The following is a 6,165-nucleotide window of genomic DNA, read 5'->3' on the forward strand; positions in this document are numbered from 1 at the left end:
AGAAAAAATCAGTTAAAATCCTCGTTCATGGTCGCCCTATAACCGGCATCCTATTTCTCCCGGCGAGGGGGACAGAAAGCTATTTTGCCTAAAATTAGGACCTCATAAGACATTTGACGCGTCGAGATTCAATTCCAGCGCGAATTGGATATTTAGCGAGAGGTCGATACTTTACGATCTAACATAATAAATACATAATCACACCTAGTCAAGTCGCAAGTGAAAAATATTTATAGAAAACCTGAAAAAATTAGAGATGACGTCAAACGAAAGTGAAATGAAATGATCTCGTCACTTTTCGTTTCATCGTAACGATACTAAAAATTCTTTTTGACTGACGTTTGTCGATAGAAGATTTTCATCATGTCTTTTCGTCAATGAAATTGCAGACGGAAACGTTCAGTGTGATATTTCTGTTAATTATATTGACAGACATCACGACCATTTAAGTAGTGTGAAGATAGGAGCTTCAAAACCTTACACTTAAAACATTTTACAGTTTTTTGCTGCCCTTTCACCCTTGTTTTCGTACACGCCCATCAGAGTTAAACAATGAAAACAATTTAGCATAAAGTAAAAGTAGGAAAATGACTTCCTATTCGTTCCGACAACTCCATACGGGCCGGCATCGAAATTGTTCTGTCTGCCATTTTGTTCAATCGCTTATTTATTGGAGTGTTTTCTCCACGGTCGCCCCACTTTGAGAATTTAATGCGTTAGCACACTTTCTTTGAGTTGTGTTTAGAGACTAGCAAACAATAAGGGCTGCAGGGTACAAAGCCAAATGCACAAACGCTCACGATAATATCAGTTCGTAGCTATCTCTCTACCACTCTTGCGCATTGGCGCGACAGAGCCAGACTGCATTTCTGTCGGCGTCTGGCATCGACGTTTGCCATACGGCTACTTTGGCAGATCTGATTGATAATTGGTGTCTTATCAAGTGAAATGCGATGAATGTTTAATGAGGACTTGTTGTAAGATTGTAACTTTCCTACTCAGAAAAAAATACTCATAGTTTTTTTAGAGTTCATTTTTATATTACCTACCTGTGTGGTTTCCGTGCAGTTTTCATATTGACTGTTCAAAAACTGACATTGGGCGTGCAACAGGCGTGCTTTTCCAATTAAGTAATGCGATCATTTTGTAAAAACACGTTATTTTTTTTAATTTGCGGTAGTGATCGCTTATCTTGAGCGACCTGTCTGCTCGTTTATCTCATTAAAAAAAATACCTGCTCGTGGATATTTTTTTATCAGACTTTTTCGGCTTCTTATTCTTGTCACCCAACGTTCAAAATAGGCATGGCGTCACATCTCCTCAGGAGGCCAATCACATTCATTACATAACCACTCCTTATTATTGACTGGTCTCTGCCGGCGTCGCTGCATTCGGTTCGGAAGCCAGCCATTTTATTCCGATGTCGTAACTGGAGCAGGTCTGCGTTACATTCCACATTTATTTACATTCGCTTGCGTTTTATGTAAGCTTTTACATAACTTGGAAACTTCTCCTGTAACAAATTGTTTAGAATGTGGCTATTTTTGCACAAATGTTAGGTACATACTTATTTAAAAAGGAAATGAGAAAAGGGAACTAAGTTGGGACGGCTTCTTTGTTTGTAAACCTGTGTTTATTCGGAATAAAGAAACTAAAGGTCTGATTTAAAAGTCTCAGTTTTGATCGTGTTGTAATTATGTAAACATTTTTCACTTTAGGAGTGATTGCTGATTGTGCCCACTCACAAACGTTTTGGCGCCACTTAACTACCTGAAACCTCAATGTAACAAAAATCTTGCAAAGTAATACTTAATATTGACGACCGGTCTGGCTCAGTCGGTAGTGACCCTGCCTGCTAAGCCGCGGTCCTGGGTTCGAATCCCGGTAAGGGCATTTATTTGTGTGATGAGCACAGATATTTATTCCTGAGTCATGGATGTTTTCTATGTTCGCTTAGCACCCATAGTACAAGCTTAATTACTTAGTTTGGGGCTAAGTTGATCTGTGTAAGGTGTCCCCACCAATATATTTAATATATATATTTCTACTTCGGAAATCTCTGACGTTTGACTCCTGCCGTAAAGCGTAGATAAGGAACAGGAAAGGCCCCAAATCCCTGCGGTACACCCATAGGTGACCCCGGTGAGCGCTGTCCGCTGCGCTAAATTTCCTGCAGTGTTTCATGACAGACGCAATCGAAAGCCTTAGTTACCGCTTCCCTGGACTCCTCCCAGAAATAAAATGTTGCAATAGCTGAAATAACACTAACTTTTCAAAAATTTTGCTGAATGTCGGTAACACTGATATCGGTCTAAAATTAGTGGGGTCGGATGTGCTACCAGATTTAAATAATGGAATGACTTTACTGTGTTTCATAAGATCAGGAAACTCACCACAATCAACACTGTTATTAAAGATAACTACCAAGTCAGGCGCTACAATTTCTATTAAAGATTTAACACCATGGACAGAGACTCCCCAAAGGTCACAAGTTTTTTTAACATTAATTGATTGAAATGCCTTAATTATATCTGAGGTACTAACATGTTCAAATACAAGGTCTCTACATTCTGTGACATTATCTTCTAACAATGTAGGCGGCAGATGCAGGTGAGGAATTTAAGTGCCTAGAGCAGCTTCAAATTAAGTACATCCTTTTGAAAAAGTACATCCTTTCAGAAGTACGTACTTTTTCAAAACCTGTATATGTAATAACAATACATATTGACTCCTTATTTATAATCAATTCCGACAAGGTTACGTACGCGAAAAATGATAAATCTATGCATATTGAATATGATGTAAACTTTTCACATTTTACTCCAGTCTATATTTCCTCCGAGTTTCAGAAGTACGTACCTTTTCAAAACCTGTATATGTAATAACAATACATATTGACTCCTTATTTATAATCTTTTACTCTCCCACTCCTTCTGCCATTCGGCCTTTGCATCATTTCACTTTCCGCCAACTTTGAACGGCGAGCGGACGCGGGGGCTCCAGGGCTGCATCCGGAGGGTTTTCGACTACCACTTTGAAATGTCACGGTAAATCTTTTTTCAGTACAGATGGTGTTTTTTTTACGCACTAATACGAGAAGTGGTTCATTATATGCCAGGTCGAAACTTCGGAGTGCCATCTGTACTGAAAAACGTCGTACGATACATGTGCGGAAAGGAAATTCGTAACTCGTGTCGATTTAAAACACTCCCTTCGGTCGTGTTTTATTTATTTTAAAGATGTGCTGAAGCGTCACATGCGGAGATGTGACATTGAACCGTTGCACTGGGAGACTTCGGCGCAAGATCGGCTGAAGTGGAGGCATACAGTGAGAGACAAAGTGCAAGCCTTCGAAGAGCAGAGACGAGTGGATCTCGATGCGAAACGCGACGAGCTAAAGGCCCGACCAACAGCGGTCATAAATTACAATTACGTTGGAGGGGTGCTGACTCTAACCGAAAACTTGATGATGAATTTATCGCCACTCGTTTCGAACTTCCTTTTTTACGCACTTGTATCGTAATGTACTATTATATGAAAGCTCTGTGTATTATCACAGTACAATTAAAAAGTACTATCGTACAGTATGGCCACTCCTGCTCCCCGCTAAACGTGCCGCCCACAGACCTATCATTTCGCCTACGCTTAAAGACTGCTGAAGTGTGCAAAAGAGAAGCTGTCACGTATATGATCATCCTATAAGTGGAAAAGAGGCAGACTACAAATGAAAAAACGTGACCATTTTTGATGACAGGCAGCGGCCGCTAGCGGCCTACTCAATTTAAGTTAATGGATTAATCGGACCTTTCAGTACAAATAGTTATATTTAGAGGATACAGTGGGTGATTTCCGTTTCGATTAAACAGTTAGAAAAGCAAATTATTCATGTTATTATACATAATTTCTGAATTTAATACTCCCAATGACACTTGACTTTGGTCCAGTTTTGGTCTCACTTTTGATATTCGATACTTCTTCTTTGTCATCCTACTTCTATGTTGGTTACCTGTCATAAACGCGACCAGTCGACCTGTCATATCTGATTCATACAAGTATAGTACGCGTTCACCTACACGAGCATAGACTGTGTGCGTAGGTACGCGCCTCTTTCTTATTTGATCGCCAGTGTCCTAGGTGTGATATAGTGCAGTCCCCTATTTATAAAATAGTACCTACCTAACCTACCTACTGTATAATATCATTTAGGTTGTGCTTCGCCCAGCAATGTTATGAATATTTTAACAAACTACTTACATCGTATGTAGTGTTTGGTTAGATCTAGCCAAAATTCCTCTCGATGATAATAATCAATCGAAACATATTAGCCACAGGACTTTTCATAGCATCTGTCAACTTGATACTGTTTCTTTTCATTTGTCGACGTACGGTTGACATCCTGCCCCTCGGACCATTTTATTTCTTTCTCGAGTTGTCAACCCTATTCCCGATCCCCATTTAACATGGATTGGCGGAAATTGGCGAGCGCACTGCACCGCACTGGCCACTTTATACTGCACACACACAGTACCAACACACACACACACGTCCATGCCAAATCGTCACAGTTCGCTATCTTGTATTCGCGATTCACATGAACTCCTTTGCCAAATCGTTTGAATTTTTGAATTGATGTTGTTTTTACGCAGATATCACTCCGTACTGGTGAATTAAATGCAGATACAATACAATACAATACAAATCCACTTTATTTCACAACCTCAGAAATGGACATAGGAACACACACATTACAATAAATTTGATTACAGAGGTAAACAATAGGCGGCCTTATCGCTAAAGAGCGATCTCTTCCAGGCAACCTTTGGGTAGTGGAAAAATGGAACCTATTCATAACTTTAACTAATAAGGAGGTGCAAAAAAACTAAATTAAAACTAATTAATAGTAGCTAAAAATCATATACATAATATATATAATACATACACATACATAATACTGCTTACATATAAAGAGATGATAACTTACATATTATATACCTACATACATACTCGTATCGTCACTACTTTTAAAAAAACTTGTATCTTCGTCTGTCAATGAAAAGAAAATTGTAGTAAGTATGTATGAAATGCATATAGACTTACTGCGTATTAACTTTGAGGATCAGCGTGAGATACGAGATTTTTTAAAGTAGTGACGATACATAATAATCCATACATACAATATAACTAGATAGTTTTGAGTCTTGAGTTCTTGGCGCATAATTTGATTCGGTACCTTTGTTCCTGACTGTATAATAACATCCTGTGTAAACATATAAAACCCTAATAGAAGCCACTTCACCAGAACGTGATTCTTTCCTAAATAAACCGTCCATTAAATTACTCGTAAATTAGGACACTTAAAATATCCCGTCAAAAATAGGTCAAGCGTCACTCAGCGAACCCTGTTCCAAACCGCATGGAACCCAAAGGCCATAGACTTATATATTACTTCGTGAGGACAGGCTATACGAGCCTACACATTTTGCCGATTGGCGTCAAAATCGCTTTAGGGACAGCATGCGCGCTCAGGCTAGTCAGGCGTGTGCAGCTCGTACAAAAAGACGACACGTAAGTAATAAATACCTTATTTCTAATTTTAAAAAAGACCTATGGCATCGATAAAGGGTGTAAAAAAAACTATTACAGAAAAGTCTAATATATTATTTCATGTCAATGTCTACGGTAGATAATTTTAAATTAAGTACATCAATTTTATGCTGAAGACTTTTATACAATGGTTTTGTTTGAACATGATAGTCGACCGCACGTTCCGCGCGCACCATCGGCTGGTCATTCTGGCCAACAGTTACGTAGTTTACGTAGTATACAACAGATGGCGCTGCAGTACGAGACTCAAATCGTTCGTCCGGAATTGTATGAGATGTCTCATCTCTATATCAATCTTTGCCAAGGGCACTCTGTTACGGAACCCTTGTTTTAATCATTACCCTTGCAAAACTCTGGCTAATTCCGCTTTAGGTTGAAAGTGTTTTCATTCGACTCGTAATTGTTTTTGTTTGAGTAAAAATGTTGCGAATAAAATCTAAATATTGATGAATAAGAAAAACAAAAGTAGAATCTGTCCAGGCCCCGTAGCCGAATGGCACAAACGTATTAGTGCGACAGAGCCACACTACGTTTCGCGGCGTTTCGTTTACGTTTCGCGTC

Source organism: Leguminivora glycinivorella, chromosome 9 (genome assembly GCF_023078275.1).
Source record: "Leguminivora glycinivorella isolate SPB_JAAS2020 chromosome 9, LegGlyc_1.1, whole genome shotgun sequence".
Taxonomy (NCBI): domain Eukaryota; kingdom Metazoa; phylum Arthropoda; class Insecta; order Lepidoptera; family Tortricidae; genus Leguminivora; species Leguminivora glycinivorella.